Here is a 20,666-nt window from a genome sequence, read left to right on the forward strand (position 1 = left end):
TCTCCATGGAACTTCTCTTGGAAGAGATACGTGCTTTACGACCGTTTGTTGAGGAGACCAATAATAAAATGCAGCTTTTTGAAATGAAATGGTCGACTATGGAAAACAGAGTGGCTTCCGTGGAGCAGCAGACTTCAGAGATCCAAGTTAACTCTCAACGTATTTCCTCACTGGAAAAATCAGTTCTTGCCCTCCAGCAACATACTGAGGATTTGGAAAATAGAAATAGGAGGAATAACCTGCGCATTTATGGTTTACCTGAGTCTTTGGAAGGCGATGACCCTGTCTCGTTTTTCTCCTCCTTCATCCTGAAACTTTTGGACATGCCTGCTACAACTTCTCTCACTATCCAAAGGGCTCACAGACTTGGTCCTCGTTCATCAACCTCTACTAAGCCTCGAGGTGTCATTATTCTTTTTCTGAAATTCACAGATCTACTTCTAGTCCTCTCTGCGGCTCGATCCAAACGCCAAGTTTCCTGGTTGGGCCAGAGGGTATTCCTTACCCAGGATGTTTCTACGGCTACTGCAGCAAGAAGGAAAGAGTTTTTGAACCTCCGTGCCCCTTTGCGCTCTCTTGGTGCCAGATATGGCTTATTCCATCCCTGCACATTCAAAGTCACTCATCAAAATCAGACTTGGACTTTTCAAGATCCGGCCGAACTTAAAAATTTTATTCACACTCAGTCTAATGCCGGCATGGATACTTCTACTTCTGCTTGTGGTTGAATGTTTAACTCTACTTTTTTCTTGCAGGTTTTCTCTGTTAGTGTTTTTATATTGCCCTTGTTTATTATACTGTTTATTATACTGTTAATTGGCCTTTTGACTAACTTTTCATAGTTTCTATTACGTTTCCTCTCATTGTCTGTTGCTATTTTTGCTGGTTTCCTTTCTTTTTACTTTCTCTTATATCCTATTCTTAATATCACCTTTCATTTGTTTGATGGTCTGTTGTGTCATTATAAGCGTTTCTTATATTTATTTTTCTTATCCAGATCGATTGGTGTGCTCCCCTACTCCTTTATATGGTTCGTTCTTTTCATCTCTCATCTTTCGTCCTGGTGCGGTCTGATCTCCTGGTTCCGGGTGGTCATTCTTGTTTCGTTTCTCCATTGCCCCACCATCCTCTTCATGTCCCCTTCAGGTATGTTATTTTCAGTCGTCCTTTTTGGATTTGTACTGTCTCTTTTTGTATTCTTCTCTTTTTACCCTTCCTCTTTCTTCCCTTTGTATCCGTTCTATTTATTATTATTTTTTTTCTTCACTCTCTCTTTGTTTGTCTTATTATCTCCTCTTTTTCATGTTCTATTGCGTTTAAATTCAGAGTATTTTCCTTTTCTCTTCCCTGTACTGGTTGATCAATTCCGATTCTCCTTTGTTTCTCCTTACCTCTCTCCTTCTTTTCTCAACCTACTTTATCGATACTTCTCAAAGTTTTCTCCTTTTCGACTTGTCATTTGCGTATGCCTCTTCTTCTTTACCTCTTCTATTCTATTTGATTCTATGTTATTTGTTAATTCAAAGTTATTACCTGGAATGTAAAAGGTTTCATTAACCCTATTAAGCGGCAGAGAGTTTTGTCCCATTTGGCCTCCTACAATACAGATATTGCTCTCTTGCAAGAAACTCACCTTAATGATGTTGAATCTCTGAAGTTAAAAAGAAGTTGGGTGGGTACAGTTTTATTTTCACCCTCTGACAACAAAAAGAATGGAGTTGCTATCCTCTGTCACAAGAGGCTTAAATGTACGGTTCTGTCCCAGGAGACGGACTCTGAAGGTCGTTGGATACTGGCCAAATTACTGCTAAACTCTATCCCTTTGACTGTTTTTAATGTCTATGGGCCTGTACAAGCAGACTGTTCTTTTTGGCCTTTGATTACAGAGAAATGTGTTCAATATAAGGATGTATCATTTGTTTTTGGTGGTGATTGCAACCAGATTGTTGACCCGTTCCTTGACCGTAAATCCACAGTCCGTTTCACACCACACAAACCCCACAAACAATTTCTTAAAACTATTTCACAATCACACCTTATCGACTCTTGGCGTCTTTCACATCCTGACACGTTGGATTATTCCTTTTTCTCTCCTCCTCACTCTTCTTTCTCTCGCCTTGACTATATTTTCCTCTCTAAATCTTTATCTCAGAATGTTCTGTCTTCTTCCATTGAACCTATTGTCATCTCGGACCACGCTCCCATCGTGACAGATTTTGACCTACTCCCACCACATCCTAAACCCTCCCGTTGGCGCTTTAATAGTGCACTTCTTACAGATCCCAATTTTTCTTCTTCTTTTCGCTCTTTCGTTGAGGAATTTTTTTCTCTTAATTCAGACCCTAGCATTTCTTCCCACACTCCTTTAAAGCCTCTGCGAGGGGTTTCATCATTGACTTTGTCTCTCGGAAGAAGAAACAGTTTACTCAAAAGCGGAAGTCCTCCCTGGCCCATATAAAATTTCTGGAGCACCAGTTCTACACTTCTTCTGATAAACTTATGTCACCAGATCTCCTGCGAGCTAAACTAGAATTCAACAAATTAACTACGGATAATGCTTCTTCGATTCTTCTTCGCAGTAGTGCACGGTATTACGGAGGTCGCAATAAATCTGGTAAGCTCTTGGCCAATTATCTTAAATCCCGTAAGGAGCGCACTCTTATAGACTCTATATATTCTTCTGCTGGCAGTCTTCTCCACAAAGACAAAGAAATCCTTGAGCAGTTTCAATTGTTCTATCAGAATCTCTATACCCCAGAGTGTCCTCCCACTCCTTCCCTTATTCAGAGTTATTTTGAGAAACTCCCTAAACCGTCTAATTCTCACCTGAATTTTCCGGACCTTGACCTCGATCTCTCTCTCCATGAACTCTCTGCAGCCTTGACATCCCTTACTAAAGGCAAAACCCCTGGCCCTGACGGCTTTCCTGTGGAATTTTATTTGCACTTTTCAGACATTTTACTACCTAAACTTTTAATCCTCTTTCAATCATTTTCCTCATCTGGCAAGGCTGAAGGCACTTTTCAAGATGCTACCATCTGTCTGATCCCCAAAGAAGGTCGCGATCACCAATTCTGTAAAAATTACCGACCGATTTCGTTAGTTAATGTAGACTACAAAATCTTTGCCAAATTACTTGCAATGCGCCTAGACCCCCTTATGCCTCATCTCATTGGCAAAGAGCAATGCGGCTTCGTTAAGGGCAGGCTTACTTCGGACAACTCTCGCCTTTTTCTTAACGTCCTAAATAAAGCTCCCTCACTTTCAACCCCTCTTGCTGCTATCTCTGTTGACGCAGAGAAGGCCTTTGACAGGGTTGACTGGTCTTTTTTGTTTGCTTCATTGCGGTGGCATGGCTTTGGTCCCAAATTTATATCCCTTATCTCTCTCCTATATTCTGCCCCCAAGGCCTCGGTACTTGTGAATGGACAACTCTCTCCATCTTTTAATCTTCAGAGGGGTGTTCGCCAAGGTTGTCCTCTTTCCCCACTTCTTTTTGTCTTATCTCTCGAACCCTTTTTATCCTCCATTCGCAATAACACTTCCATTTCTGGTTTCCCATATGGCTCTAATCAGTTGAAACTTTCTGCCTATGCGGATGACATCTTATTATTTATTTCTGATCCTGAGTCCTCAGTTCCCCCCCCTCTTATCCGAGTTTCACTCCTTTTCTTTGGTTTCCGGTTATAAAATCAACTCGGACAAAACCGAAATTCTCCCTCTCACCTCATCCTGCCTCCCCCCATCTTTTCACTGCTACTGGTTTTGCCTGGAGTAGCTCCAAGATTAAGTACCTTGGCATTCTGTTTTCCAATTCCATCTCATCCTCGGTTAAATTGAATTTGTCAGCAGTTATTTCCAGGATTGATCAGTCGCTCTCAGCCTGGAATCCCCTCTTTCTTTCCTGGTGGGGTCGTTTGGATTCAATTAAAATGATGATTGCCCCTATTTTAATTTATACCTTCTCTATGTTACCGGTTCATATTCCTACATTTTACTTTAAAAAAATTGATTCTCTCCTTTCTCGTTTTCTTTGGAAAGGTAAGAAATCCAGAATTTCTATTGCCACCCTTCGCAAGCCTAAATCTAATGGTGGGGTTAACTTCCCTGATTTCCGTCTTTATCATAGATCCTTTTCTTTACGTCAAGCTTCGAGATGGATCTCATCAACTATTTCTCCTTTTACGGCCCTTTGGCTTCTCATTGAACAATCTTTACTATTACCCTTCTCCTTTGCTGAGGTGATGCGATTCTCTGCCAGGGAATCAGATTTTTGTTGTACTTGGCCGATTGCTCTGTGGGATAAGTTGTGGTCCAGATCTTTAAAAATTTCCCGCTCTGCTTCTCTTACTCAATCCTTATTTTATTTGTATCACAGGCTCTACCTTTCTCCCCTTTCTTTATCCCGCTTTTCTCCCTCCTCTGACTCTAAATGCTGGACCTGTGGCTCTTCTGATGCTGACCTTTTTCACATGTTTTTTCTGTGCCCAGTTGTTTCTACCTTCTGGGGGAAAGTGTGGTCATGCCTCTCTCGTATCTTCCCTCTCCCTTCCTCTTTCACAAACTCTTTTCTCTTTTTGGGTAGCCTCTCTGATTCCTTGAATCTCCCTGCTCATCTACACGGTCTCTTTGACCTGACACTTGCGCTTGCCTTCCAACACATTTCTTCAAACTGGAAATCTCTAGCCTCTATTTCCTTACAAGGCTGGTGGAATTCATTATGCCACTTTCACAGATTGGACGTCTCCTTTGCCTCCACTTGTAAACCTACTCGTAATGTTGATTTTTTCTGGTTGCCTCTTACCACTTATTTGGACTGCTTGGCCCTAAAGAAACCTATATGTCTCAATGCAGAAAATTTTAAACCTCCTTGAACGTCTAGAACTCTCTCTTCTTGCTTTCCAGTATGAGTTTTGTTTAATACTATTGCTTGTTTTATGATGGTAATTTTGCATCGCTGATTTATACGATTTGAATATATGTCGTAATTATTAGATAATGTATGGTCTATATTATGTTCTTTATGTCTTCCTTTCCCTTTCCCCCTCTTTTCCTCCCTTATCCTATCCCTCCCATTGCCTCCCTCAATGTTAAAATTCTCTTAAAATGCTTTGTAGGTTTTTGACAGTGATATTAGCAGTGTTAAGTTTTTCAATGGTTTCTGTATTATTGCAATGTATGCTGATATCTTTCTTTTGTTATCAACTCTTTAATAAAAGCTTTCAAACATAAAAAAAAAGAAAAACATGTAAGGTCAGAGATGTACACTTGTGTAGTATTTGGCTGGATTTTACAGTCCATACTTCTATCCCTACCCACCACTTTTTTTCATTCTTTGTGTTTATTGCCCAATGAGTAGTTCATTTCAGAGCCTGTCAAGGTACAGGCAGAGGTGACCTGGATAGCAAAAGAATGATGGGTTGGAACGCTACCCCGAGCGATTGCCAGTGGCTAGACTTATTGCTAACATTCCTCTCATCACTTTTTATATTTCTTTGCAAGCAAAGTTTAGAAAGGGCAAGACGTAACCTTGGGTGGCCTTGTGGGTCTGACTAGAGAAGAGGCTATGAGGGAGGCAGGCTTTTGCCTTTTTTCATAATCTTCCTCACTACCGTCATTCTCACCTTTTTAGTCATGTGTACAAGGAATGCTAGGCTTTGTCCATAAAAGTTGATTTTTCTCTGCGTCAGCCATTGTTCTATAGTTCTACATGTGAAATTCACATGCAGAAACACTAAAAAGGAGGCTTGAACTGCTGTTGCCTGTGATTTTTTTATGTTTGAGGAAAGATTGCATAGCTGCTAAAATTAATGCTCCTTGTGGGTGAAGGAAGCGTGAAAGTGCTTCTTCATGGAATGCTTAGTTTGTACGTGTGGTTCTGTAGATGGAAGAGTAAAAGAATGTTTCAATGGTTGGGAGTGAGTTCAAGGAAGCAGTACAGTCTTAATGATTTTGGGGCCTGTGGTAAGGCAAATTCTGGGCCTTTTTTTCAGAACATCTGAAAATGCAGTAATTTCACTAGTAGTAACTTTGCTGGCAGTAAGTTTTCTAGTAGTATGTTTAACTGTAGTAAAGTCACAGTAGTAAATTACCTTTGAGAGTTCTGAAAATTAGTAAAGTTATAGTTGTGGTCTAAGTTATACTTTTGGTCTAACGTTACCTTTGTGAATCGAGCCCTGAGTGTTTGGCTTGCGGTGCTACTAAGTGGCCAGCCGGGTCAGGCAGAGACCTACAGGCAAAATGTGCTCAATCAACAAAGGACCAGATGTAGGAAGCTATATAGCTGTCTTAAAGCATGTGGTTCACTCAATCACAGGATTTGCAACTGCTAATTGGCTGTACCCACGTATTAAATCCCTTTAGCAATTTGGAAACACATTACTGAATTGCTTAATCGGTTTCGGATATCATAAGGAAACGCTATTTGGAAGGGGTATGTTTAGGGCATTCCTTCCAAACAGCAATACCTTCGGGAATAATTTAGCTGCCTACTGATCAATGGCAGACCACTCTTTACATCTAGCAACAGAATCAGACACAGCCACACAACGGAAGTCACATGGTCGGACCACCCCATCGTACACTACACCCTGTGTGACACCTCCCCTCACCCCAACCTCCACAGTGCCCCACTCCGCAGCTGACCAAGGTCACTCAACACCCAGTATCACAGAGCCCAACGCCACCACCAACTTGAACCAAGAAGTTGAAAACTACGACGACTTGATCACCAGCACTGCCGACTGAGTTGTTCCCACTAGAACAGCCAAAATGCACAGATCCATCAAACGAGCCAACTGGTACACCCCGTAGGTCAGCATGTCAAAGCCCAGATGCAAGCAAGTGGAGGGAAACCAGAGAGCGAGCAGGAATCACAATGACCCACCTTCAAGTGGCAGACACACAGCACTCTGGAACATCTCCTGGTGGCCATCGGAGCTCGGACCCACACCTGCTCTGAAAGACAATTCCTGCAACCTCTGCATCATCCTGGACAGCAAACTTTCCATCAAACATCAAGTCTATGCTGTCTCTTCAGCCTGTTTTCACACATGCACCACAAAGTCTTCAAGTGGCTCCCCATCAACACCAGGAAAACGGTGTATTATGCCCTCATCACCAGCCGGCTGGACTACGGCAATGCACTCTACCCAGGCACCAGCACCAAACTCATGAAAAGACAACTGACAATCCAGAGTGCTGCAGCCAGACTGATCCTCAACCTACCGAAGAGGACCCACATCACCCAGCACCTGAAGGACCTACACTGGCTCCCTATCCAGGAGAGATTCCAATCCAAGCTTCTGATGCAGGCCTACAAAGCCTTCCATGACTAAGGGCCAGTTGACATGAACCACTGCCTGAATTTCCATCGACAACCCAGGAACCTCCGCTCCTCTCACCATGCCCTCGCACAGATATCACACATCTGCCATTTCTGCTCCGGATAGGTTCCTTCTCCCACTGCGCTGCAAAATCCTGGAACACCCTCCACACCCCACCCACTTCAGGAAGGGACTCAAGACCTGGCTCTTCAACTAAGACCCATAACACATCACCTAGATACCCTCTCAGGTGATAAGCCACTCTACGTATATACCGCTTGATTGATCGATATGTATTACTGTTTGGCGACCACATTCCGAGTGAAAAACAGTAACATTTTACCACCTCCTCAAAGGAGGTGTAAGTCATTCAGAAACAGGAAGGTGTCACCAAGGAATCACTTCTCCTTTAAGAGTTGCAGGCCACGTTTCTGTGATGGCGGTCATTCCTAAAAGGAGGCAAATTGCAATCTACCAGATAAATATTCACAAACTAGTTCAATTCGTAACTCTCTAGGAATCACCAATTAAAAAATTTACTTTTCAGACATTAAGAATAGCAATTACCTAGTAGCATTTCAGAAAAAATTGCTATTTGGAAAATGCTATTTTTACTGTTCTTACATCTGGCCCATAGTCAGTAACATAAGCCAGTATAGTAGCGGGGCTGTGATCGTCACACGTCAGGCTTCACGGTCACTTTGGTGGCATGCAATACATAAACAGCAGTGTCCAGCACAGTGGCAGGCAGGAATGATCCAACCCATATTTAGAGGATAACACCTGAATAAACAAGCAATTTCCATTTTGATTTGTTCTATGTAAATCAATCTAGTGTGGATATACTGATAATCTACAATGGACCCGACCCTCCTGAGTTTAGGTTTGATATTCCTGGCTTACTTACACTTGGCCCAAATTCAATATCTCCACACTGTGTATATGAGGAAGTCACTGGAAATGAATGCTTTACATATGTAGTCACATGTGTACAGAATGGCAAATAGAGCAGTACAATAGCCCGTAAACAGAGCAAATAGAGAACTTACTTACAGGTGCTTTTATATTTCTTAGCAAGGCCAGTGTTTCTCAAAGTAGAAAAGCAGCACATTTTGTCTTCTGGAATGATCCAGAGGGCAATACAGAAGAAGTAAATGTGGCATCTGCCCAACAGAGTGCAAACAATACTATCCCTACATGACAACACCTGTTTAACAGGTCACACTTATTAATACATAGGAATGTGCAAAGAATGGGAAAGGTTTGCTTTATTTTTCTGAAGAACCAAGTCCCAGGGGGCTGAGGGATAAGTGGTCCGATTCAGAATGCAGCACACACAGAAAAATGAAAAACGAGGAGAAATAAAGATATTTCTCCTCGTTGTGCCTCACTTACGCCTGCCTTGGGAAGGCATGAGCTTTTGGCCCTGCCTCAGATTTACGATTTCTAGTAAATCTGGGGCAGTGTCAAAATGCCATGGGTGTTGTTGAGAACGCCCCCAGCAACACCCATTGCTCGCCCCTTTAACGCAGAAAACTGCGTTAAAGAGGACAATATTTACAAGTCAACGTTAAGCCAAAAAAGTGACTTAGCGCTGCCTCATAAATATGGAGCTGGCTCCTGGGCCACGGGCCGTCACAAAAAGTGACGTTCCGACGGCGCAAGGGGCCTCATAAATGAGGTCCTCATTATTGTATTTATTTCTGCTATTTTTGCATGTTTAATTTTTTTACATCTTTTTATATTTATTTAAATACATCTAAATATCTATGTTTTACAATATTTTTAGCAATATTTTGGTTAACAATATTTTTGTGATTTCGATCATGCTTCTATTGCAAATTCGATATTTGATATTTCTATATTTCTGTTTTCAATATTTAGGCATTTTAAGATATATTTCATGACAATATTTTTCTGTCAAAATGTGTGTTTTTTGTGTTATATGCTGATATTTCTGTTTCATTTTTTTATGCCAGTTTTGGAAGTCTATAACATTTATTTATTTATATTATGTCATGGATGCTCCTTTGTTAGTGATTGTATATCTAAGGAAGATTAAATTTTTATATTATTTTAAGTTTAGCATGAAGATAATTCTAACACATCTATGTTAGACTTCTTAAAACATGATATGGATGTTCTGTTTGGCACTGGGAAAAATCAATGCACCATCAAGATAAACAATAATAACAGCATCCGATAGGACTCTGTATACTGGATACAGATGTGGAAATGCAGTACGGGCATTGATGTATATTCATAGTGCCCTAAATTTGTATTAAAGGTCACCTTCCATTCATCACTTTCTATTTTAAGATCCAGTTTAGTACAGACATTATCATTCCATAACTATTTAGGAAGAACCAACATTAAGTGTAAGGGGTACCTCTTTTTAATCATAATAACATTAAGTTCACAAGAGTTCATACAAGTTGCAGTTCACCATTGGCTTCAGAATAAAGAAAACATAAGATCACGCTGGTGATACATAGGGGGGGATTCATTTAGGTAGCTTACATTTGTGAATAATTTACACATGCAATTTACACTTATACTTTTGAAAAACTTTATTACTTTTGGCTATTCACAAACTTTGAGTGTGAAGTTCCTCAAAAGTGTAGACTTACACATCTCCACTCAGTGAAAAAATGAAAGGGAGCCAAATTTGAAGTGCTAGTTGGTATTGCCAAAATAAAACAGTAGCAAGCTGTTATAGAAAACATACTGTTATAGAAAATAATAGAGACATCGACTTAAAATGCAATTCCATATCAAATAATGTTTAATTAAATTAAAATATTCAAAGCAGTTAATAAAAACAAATATAATTTAATGTTAACAGATATATGAAAAGAAAACATATTTCACATACCATCCCAGGACCTCTGCAACAAGCTCAGCTCCTACTTCCACCTGAAAATCAAGACCCTCTACAACAACTTCAGCGAACAGACTCTAGAAATCACTCTCTCCACTGCCATCGACAGCCAGCCCACCATCAGTACCTGGAAACCAGCTACCACCGAAGATACTGCCACGACCATGAAGAACACTTACTCAGGACCCCTGCCTGCCGCACAACTACAACAGGGCTGCCGCCGCCATAGCACCCGAACTATGCCGGACCATTAACACCTCCTTAGAATCTTGCATCTTCAATGATGACTGGAAGCAGGCAGATGTCAAGCTCCTCCTCGAGAAACCCTCGGCTGACCCAGCGGACCTGTAAAACTACTGGCCCATCTCTCCCCTTCCCTTTGCAGCCAAAGTCACCAAGAGATTCGTCAATGCCCAGCTGATCACATTCGTTGAAGAGAACACCATCCTCGACTACTCCTAGTCCGGATTCTGCAGTAACCACAGCAACGAGACCACCCTCCTCGCCGCCACCGATGACAACTGCATGCTCCTCGACCAGGGCCACACCACGGCCCTCATCCTACTAGACCTCTCCACAGCCTTCTACACCGTCTCCCACCGCATTCTCGCAGCCTGACTCCACAACGCCGGCATACGGGGAATCACCCTCGACTGCATCCACTCCTTTCTCGCCGCAGAACCCAAAGGATCAGACTCCCACCCTTCCTCTCCGAACCCACAAAGATCAACTGTGGAGTACCCCAAGGATCTTCGCTCAGCCCCACGCTCTACAAAATCTACATGGGACACCTCGCCGCCATCGTTAGACAGCATGAGCTCAGCATAGTATCCTACGACACCCAGCTCATCCTTTCCCTCATGAAGAACACCGAAGACACCAGACTCAGCTTCCAGGAAGGAATGAAAGACGTCGCAGCCTCCCTCACAGGGTGGGACAACACCTGGCAGCCCTCAACCCTCAGAAACCCACCCATTCCGACAGACAACAACCGAAACCTCAGCATCATTTTAGACTCCTCCCTCACCATTACCCGCCAGATCAACGCCGTCACCTCAACCTACTTCAACTCCCTCTGCATCCTCCACAAGACCTTCAAGTGGATCCTCCGGGAATCCAGAAAGTATGTCACCCACGCACTTATAACCAGCAGACTGGACTATGGTAAAGCCCTCTACACCAGAATCAACAAAAACCTGCTACACAAATTCCAAACCATCCAGAACTCCACAGCCAGACTCGTCCTCGGAACCCCATGACACGAGCACATGACCCAGCACCTACGAGACCTCCACAGGCTCCCCGTCGAGAAGAGAGTTACCTTCAAACTACTCACCCACGCCTTCAAATCCCTCCACAACATCAAACCCAAATACCTCAATGAAAGTCTCCTTCTATGTACACAAAAGGAATCTCCGCTCCGTCGCCCTCGCAGAGACCCCACACATCTTCAGAACCAGAACAGGTGGAAGAGCCTTCTCCTACATCGCAGCAAAGGCCTGGAACGAACTCCCAGTCAACATCAGATGCTCCCCCACTCTGCACACCTTCAGGAAGAGCCTCAAGACCTGGCTCTTTGGCTGATCTGGAGCTCCACCCTCCCCCCGCCCCTTGAGACCCTCAAGGGTGAGTAACACGCTTAAAAAACCCTGATTGATTGATTATTTAGTTGTAAAATGATATTTTTTTAATTTAAAAATTGAGGTAACATCATATTTTTGCAAAATAATTATTTTACTTTCAATTAACTTTCTATATCACTTTTAATAATTAATTTCACATAATGGAAAATGTATTTTGCTGGGTATGGATTTCATTAAAAATCCAAAAATGTATTTTAATTTATTTTAATATATATAAATTAAAGATTTTTTTACCTTAGGTTTATAGTGTTGTAGCATTTTCTTTTGTCCTACACTTAAAATCAATATATAAAATTATATTAATGTACATTAATATTTTACAAAAGAAAATGTACTCAAGTTTTCCAAGATAAATACACTTTTGTTCCTTCCCCTATACTTTACTACATAGAAACCTCCACACTGTCTGTGGATTCTCCCCATGGTAGAGTTCAGGGAAAGGTAAACAACTACTAATACATGATTGGTTAAGGGAGCTTTAAAAATATATATATAAATTTTTGTTATTTTATTAAACACTATTTCAACCTAACATACCACACGTGGCATTACTTCTACTGGATTCATCATATTTTTCAGGTCTTTGGTGTACCCTCCTTTGCTACATATTAACCAGTGAATGCATGGTCCGATGTTTTGGCCGCTCATTGTAGCACTGGACATTGACTCTTTTAGTAATGAAATATCAGATTTACTTTTTTAGCTATGACGGAATCAGAGCATCCTGAACCCTCCTGACCACTGCCCTTTCTGAACAAACCAAAAGTACGCTCCACCACACGTCGTGTCATCCCATGCGCATCATTGTAGCGGACTTCAGCCAGGGTCCTGGGATTCCGCAGTGGGCTCATCAACCAGGGACGGTTGGGATATGCAGAGTCACCTAAGTATGCCAAACACAAATAGACATTGCAATGTCGCTGAGGCAGAGGGCAGTAGGTCACACACCCAGCATGCCATACGACTAGGCACACTCACCCACAATCCATGCACGCTCGGGAAGCAGATTAGCCATCAGCTGGGGTACAATGCTGTTCCACAGGATGTAGGAGTCATGGGCGGAGCCTGGGAATTTGGCACACATGTGGGAGATGATCATATCTGCCAGGCACATCACTTGCACATTTATGGAGTGGTAATGTTTAAGATTCTTGTAAATGTGCTCACGTGCCTCTGGTGGCACAAGCCCAACATGAGTGCAATCAATGGTACCAACAACATGGGGTATTTGTCCAAGGGAATAGAAATCTCACTTCACAGCTGCCAATCCAGTACCCCTGGGGAAATGGATATATCTGTCCTTGTATATCATCATGGCGGACAGAACATCACACAGCACCATGCTGAACATTGGTTGTGAAATCCCACCTGCACTGGCCACCGTGTGCTGGAACGATCCTGTGGCAAAAAAAATTTAGGGCCGCCATCACCTTATAATTTGCGGTGAAAGCTGTTGGATATGTCCTGCGAGGCTGCAGATGGGCCTCCAACATATCACAAAGGGTTTGTAGGGTGGCTCTATCCAGACAGCATTTCCAGATGATCGCCACATCCTCCATGTCCTCTAGCACTGTCAAGTGACAAAGCAGATTTGGTCTCCTCCTAGTTGAGATTAAAGTGGACACATGTCAATGCAATACATCATGAGATGGGCACAGCATCTAACGTTCTGGATGACACAACGCCAACAATGACTGTCATCAAAATTGAGTTACACACCAGCCTACATGTAGGGCCAGCTTCAGCTACACAAATGGCACAACTGACAACTTACACAAAACAAGTACCTCAAACACCACCCCGGTCACTGTGAATGTACATAGGGATATGGCCACAGTTGACATGGGCACGCCTGGGAGTATATGTTATAGTTCCAAATCAAAAGAAAGAAGACGCAGTGCAGGTAATAACGTGCTTCTTTATTCCATTCACCCAGTCACCGCAAGTGTTTTAGATCTCAACATTCTAACACAGGCTCTATCAGAACGTTCTATGAGGAGGGGAGGAGGAGGAAGAGGAAAGTACCAACAGGACATGGGAAGAGATAAATTACAACACATCTCCCTGCCTTGGAAAAGTGAGAAGAACATGCGAGGAGAAAATGAACCAGAAAGTACAACATTGGTTAAGTGACTTTGACCAATCTATCTCCACTCCAAGTCTGCCCATTGTCAAGGTGAACCACATTTTTGCTTGCTTTGATCACTCTCTGAGAAGGCAGATACTTACTCACACCTGGTTGAACATGAGTGGGTTTTTTTTTATCACAACAGCTGTGTTGGGATGAAGATCAAGCTCTTTAACTCCATATTTTTGGTCATACCATTGTTTGTATTTCATTTGATGTTGTTGAGTTTTCAGATGCATTTTTTCTTGGTTGAACGTGACCTTCTTCCACCTTCCAACCACCTGGGATTCAACTTCGTGCTAGGTTCTCTCCCTTTTAACATTACAAAAGGAGATATACCGGTGGCGAGATTAGGTGTTGTGTGATAAGCCCAAATACATTCTTTCAAGGATTCTTCAACTTTAAGGTTGTTTGAGATTGCTAACTGAATGTGATCTTTGATCATACGGTTGGCTCTTTCCACCAGACCGTTTGCTTTAGGACAATGGAGTGCAGTTTTCTCATGTTTTAGGTTTAGCTTGACAAGGAAATCTTTCATCATTTCGGAAGTGAACTGCACCCCATTGTCCGTGATAAGAGTGGCTGGTATGTCTTCGAAGAAAAATAAATTTTCCAAGAAGGAAATTAGATTTGTCGTGTTAGTGGTGGGAGTAAATTTGAGGTTGATCCAGTGTGATGTGTAATCAATAAGGATAAACATAAATCTTTTTTGAGTTCCCAAAATTTCCATGGGACCAATTATATCTAAGGCTAACTTGGTCCATGGAATCTCTGGAACTTCGGCAGGAGATAGGGGCACCATCCTTAAGACCTTGCTCTTATTACTTTTTGCACAACTGGTGCATTCTTTCACCTTCACTTCTACTAAGGAGTCCATCTTAGGAAACCAATAACAACTTCTGAGTTTGTTTTTTGTAAGGCTCCTGCCTAAGTGCCCTTCATGAGCCAGATCAACTATTTTGTTTTACATGTTTTTTGGAGGGACAATTTTCCCATTACGGAAAATTTTGTTATCCATGAGAGATAGTTCATATCTTACTCCCCAAAAGTCTTTGATAGTGTCAGGAACTTGGGATTTAGTCTCCGGCCAACCATTAATGATAAGGTCTTTTAGGACAAGCAAGTCTTTGTCATTCTTCATACTCTCTTCCCATTCCTCCTTAGTGATGGATGGAAGATGTGTAGTCAAGTTGATCTTCACCCTGACTGAAACTGAGGGGAGACCGTGATAAGTAGTCAGCAACAACATTCTCAGGTCCAAGTAAATACTCTATTTTGAAACAGTAATTTTCCAATCCCAATACCCATTTCATGATGCGAGGAGATTTATTGTCATTTTTAGATAAGAACATGAAAGTCAAAGGTTTGTGGTCTGTGCGAATAACAAATTTGGTGCCCCAGAAAAAGAACTTAAAATGGTTAACTGCCCAGAAGCACACTAACGCCTTGTAGGAAGGTGGATATCTGACTATGGTTACCCCCAACTTTTTGCCTAGTGTCTAGCTGGTTTTTCGACTTAGTTGGCCTGAGATCCTGCCATTCAGGGTCTCAGGCTGTCTGCTCTCTCTGTAAAATGGACTCCATGTACCCTAGGTACATAACCAATTGGTAAGGATCACCTTATTGGACCCTGTACAGTGTACCCTAGGTACCCAGGGCATAGGTGTACCCTAGGCCTCCCAGGGGCTGCAGCATGTATTATGCCACCCCTGGTCTGGCCTTCCAATCAGACACAACTGGCTGATCACTCAGCTGGGGCAAGGTCGTGTAATCACCCCTTGCTTAGATATAGTATATCTATATCTACCTTATATATAGACACATGTGTACCTATCAGTCACTCCTATGGCAGGCCTTAACAATCCTGGAGGCAGAGTGCTTGGTAACATGTGAGATGGTGCTCTAGCATGAGCTGAGCCTGTCTGCAGCTTTCGGAACCATGTCCTTATAGCTGTTCTATGATATAGCCTACCATATACTCTTAAAGTGCCTTATAATCTTAAACGGTTATGGTAACTATGGTTGGGCTGTATCAAAACATGTCGTGTAAGGTGTCTAACACTTTGGAATAATACCCCCATACCATTTCTGGTGATGAGGATATTATTCCTCCCTTCTAGAGGGAGAGACATGTTAAAATCCTACTTTGCTGTGTAACCTCTGACCAAAGCCTCAGCATCACAAAATGGATGCTGCTGCCACGACACAAGTCTGACCTCCTGCAGCTGGGAGTGATCCCAGCCAGGGAGGCCTGGACAATAGGTTTCCTGCTTGGGGAGGTGCTAGCACCTCCCCAGACAGCCTTTAGTGTATTGGGGCAGGGTGGGCTGAAAGGAATGAGACATGCCTGGGGCACACAAGGTGTTCCTTGCATAGTCCAGTTCAAACCGGTGCTGGGGCACTCCAGCCCCAGCTCTGGCGCGAAACTGGACAAAGGGAAGTGGGTGTAACCACCCCCTCCCAGGTCCCACCCATAAGGCGTGACCTAGCAGGTATCCCAGCCCCCCAGATTAGTATAAGAGTGGGAGTTGGGCCTCAAGACTTTAGATTATCCTGAACCTGCAATCTTGAACAGAAACTCTGGACCTTCGACATTCGACGAAAGAAGAAGACTGAAGAATCTCCCTTGTGGCCAAGGAGTGGCTACCCTGTGCAAACAGGCACCATCAAGAGACTACCCTTTGCTTTGCCCACGTTCTACGAGGAACCGACTGCAGAGCCCGACCAGAGCCTTGACTTTCAGACTTCTCCGACCCTGATCCACATCTACAGCAGAGCTGAGATCCATGGAGGCGACGAGCGACGTGGGACCGGCTACCTGGGAAAAGTGGCTAGTATCTTCAAGCGCAGCTTCTGAGGCACCCTCGAAGTTGTGCACCGGGGATTGAGAAGCCCCAACCCCAAGCACCATCTGCACCGAAGACCAGCTCCCCACACTCAACGAGTCCTGCGTGGGGCCCTTCAGCATTTTCCTGCTTGCCGCATCTGTCCGGTTGCTTGCCCACTGGCTAGTGGCCTTTGTGACGACGCATCCTGAAATCTTCTGCGCTGGTTTGGCTCCTCCAGACTGGCTCCCGCTTCCCTGCAAAGAAGAAGCATCCCAGACCTTCCTGGTCTGCACCAGAAGCAAGTCCTCCGTTCTTCGTGGGTTCCGCTTGCCAAGGCTTGGTGAGTCCTAGTCCAACTTCGATGCCGCCGACAGCAAGAGCCTTCGTGGGACAGCTCGCCTCCTGGTCCTGGTCGTCCTCGACACTTCCTGGTCCTCCTGGCTGCAGCGACAAGCTTCACCTTCACCTGCAACTCTTCACGACATCGTCTGGTTCCTTCCTGGTTCCACGTGGTCACTGGCTAGTGACCCTGACTCTGTCCCCTCTACTTGCAGGTCTCTTCTCTTCTTGATCCCAGCCTTGGGATCCACCGGACACTCTTCACTGACTGCCTGTCAGCATCTTTCTTCAGGCATCCATAGGAGTCGACGACGAAACCCGACGCAACTTCAACCCTATGCACCCGCAGCCTGTGGGCTAGGTAACTTTGGTACTCCGGTGCTCATCAGGATAGTGACTATCCTAGTGTCTAAGTTTCAAGTCTCAACTGCCTAGCTACTCCGGAAGTGTCCTAAATCTATCTATTTCTAAACTGTACTATTGCTAGTGACTTTTACGCATTACGCGTGAGTGTTTCCACTCTGCATACGAATCCCGTGGGCCTCCCACTTCCTAACTGTTGCTAGTGCAGTGTAGCCCCAGCGATTCCCTAGGCCTAGGCCTACTCTATTTCCGTGACAGTGGTCCTTATACCACTTACTTAGTATATGGTTTGCGTGGCCCCTAGGGCCTAACTGTATTACTTACCTGTGTGACTTACTGTATGCATAAATAAGACTGTGTTGTACTTACATCTAATCTCATAAAGAGTGCTGAGGGTTTGCTTAGAATAAATACACTTTATTTTATATATATATCTGTTGTGGTGTCCTTTCATTTGGTATTCAAGGGATTATATATGGTATCACAGCTGGCTTCACATGCCATTCAGAGTTTAGCCTAAGACTGCTCTTGTCCATGCTACCACTAGGATAGCTGGTCTATAAGGTTGACTTTACAACCAATCACCATAAGGGTATTTGGACTGATATAAGGTGTACACTATAACTAGTGACATCATACATTAGGCCAACTTCTCACACGCCTCCCTCTCAATAACGGAATAATTGCGTTCTGAGAGACTAAGGGACCGAGAGACAAACGCTATTATGGTTTCACCGTTTCCATTTTTTTGTGAAAGTGTCGCCCCCAACCCTTTGTTGGACACGTCTGTGGTTAAAGGCGTTTTCTTTTTGTGATCAAAGGCTCCTAAAGCTGGTGACGTCAGAATATGTCTTTTAAGATTGTCAATCATGTCATCATGTTTCTTTTCCCATGTGAATTCTTTACTCTTTTTCAAGAGATCACGCAACTCAGCAATTTGTTTTACATATTTTGCCATATATTCAGCAAGACCCAAGAAGGTTCTTAATTCGTCTTTATTGGTAGGATATGGGGCATCCTTGATTGCTTGAATTAGACTGTACTTTGGCCTGAAGCCTTCTTGGGAGATGGTATGCCCCAAGTAATCAAGTGAGTTTACCCTGATCTTACACTTGTCAAATTTTACAGTGAAGCCCGCATCCGTTAATTTTTTGCAGACTGAGTAATGGACCTTATCATGTTCTTCCATGGACGATCCTTACATTAATATGTTGTCTTGGAAAGTATTCTCTGTGCCTACCAGGATTTGTTGCATCATTTTCTGGAAAATTGCTGCCGCGGAGGCCAGACCGAAAGGCATTCTTATGAACATGTATGCCCCGAAAGGCGAAGTAAACGCTGTCAAGGGCCTGGACTCCGGGTGCAATTCTACCTGATGGTAGGCCATTGAGAGATCGATAACTGAAAAGAATTTAGCTCTGCCCATGGGACTTAACATTTCATTTATATTGGGTAAGGGGAATCTCTCTACCCATATATTTTCATTAAGGCTGCGCAGGTCCACACAGAGATGAATACCTTGATCATTGGCTCTGGACACTAAGACTAATGGCGCTAGCCACTCTGATGAATCAATGGGTTGAATGACTCCTAACTCGCACAACTTATCTAATTCAGCTTTAAGGGTTTCTCTCAACAATAAGGGTACTGGGTGAGTTTTGTGCACAACGGGTTTAGCTCCTTGCCTGACCAATGAATTTCAGGGTCACCACAATCATTTAGGAAAGATGGAGGTGTATTTATGCCTGGAGTACCCATTGATAATAATAATAATAGACTGCAAAAAGGGGTCAAATATAATGGAATTTCTAAATCACAGAGAACAGGAAGCAATATTGGATAATGTCACTAAAGGTAAACCAATTAAAAAATTTAAAAATGGTGCCGTAATTAAACTTTGGTTGAATAAAGAGACAACAATTTCTGAAGAGAAGGTGTGCGTATCACCGTACAACGCACATATCAGGTGAGTGAAACAACATGTACAAAGTTACTGCAAATGAGGTGTGCGTATCACCGAAAAATGCACACACAGTTTACACAGTCTACAGATTATCCTGAAAACAGTGGATGATAAAATGCAAAGGGGAACGAGTTAATTTGTTGAAGGAAAGGTGTGCGTATCACCGAAGAAACGCACCAACATCAACGTGTACAGTCAGTCAAAAATTGATTCCAAATTTCGAGAAATAAACTGCAGCACATGTAAATAAAGAAAGTCTTACTGACTCCTTGCTGGGGCTGACTAATGCTGGAACTAGGCTGTGAGGTGGTTGGGGCACCGGGTGTGTGTATCACCGAAGAAATGCACCAACAACAGATGTTTAAACAGTCAAAATAGATTAAAATATTTTGAGGAATAAACTGCAGCACATGTTAATAAAGAAGGTCTTACTGACTAGTTGCTGGAGCTTAATAACGCTGGAACCCGGCTGTGAGGAGGCTGGGGCACCGGGTGTCAACTGAAAAGGAACTGACGAGAAGACTCGGCTGTGAGGTGGCTAGGGCGCCGGGAGCGTCTTGAAGCAGGAACTTGTGGAGAGCTGGCCGAGGGAGGGGTTGCAGGGACACATCTCCAGGGAACTGGCGGAGAGGTGGCACCGATAACCTCCAAGAACTCACGTGAAACAGGCCAGGCAGGAATGATGAACAGCTTTAAGGGGAAGACAGCACAACAGCGAAAAAGGAAGACACCGCAGTGTACTTTGAGCGGCAGCCGGCAGCGTCCGATCAGGAGAACTGTGCGGCGTGAGGCGGAACACCCAGTCTCCGGGCGCACACCAAAGGCAAGTGCGGAGGAGAAAAGCCTCAGAAAAAATAATATAGGTCTCCAGATGTGGCTGGGAACCAACGCCAGGAAGGTACAGAAACAGCCAGAAGAAAGCAGACCACAAGGAGTTGGCGGCACTCCCAGCACAGCGCCACAGAAAGGAAACACGGCATTCTCCACAGGCAAAGTGTGAAAGAAGGAACTCCAGCAGGCAGTTGGATGAATCTTAAAAGGAGTATCCAAAAGTGCACAGATGCTCCCAGCAGTGAGGATGACACAGGATGACGAGGACAGCACAAGCCTCTACCGGCAGGTCACCTGAACAAGCACACCGGAGTGCTGGAGGATGTCAAGGAGCTGGACACTCCCAAAGAGGAGAAAGCAGAGAA

General features: G+C 43.5%; 1 pseudogene across 1 annotated transcript in view; it reads left to right on the top strand.

Annotated features, from left to right (window-relative positions):
* The window catches only part of LOC146812829 (epidermal differentiation-specific protein pseudogene), a 209,781-nt pseudogene that overhangs the window by 113,435 nt on the left and 75,680 nt on the right, over positions 1-20,666 (top strand). The window contains exon 2 of the transcript XR_014966910.1: positions 998-1,146. The product of XR_014966910.1 is annotated as an epidermal differentiation-specific protein pseudogene (transcript). The remainder of the gene's footprint in view (positions 1-997; positions 1,147-20,666) is intronic.

The sequence above is a fragment of the Triturus cristatus genome, chromosome 7, assembly GCF_964204655.1.
Source record: "Triturus cristatus chromosome 7, aTriCri1.1, whole genome shotgun sequence".
In the NCBI taxonomy this organism is placed as follows: Eukaryota; Metazoa; Chordata; class Amphibia; order Caudata; family Salamandridae; genus Triturus; species Triturus cristatus.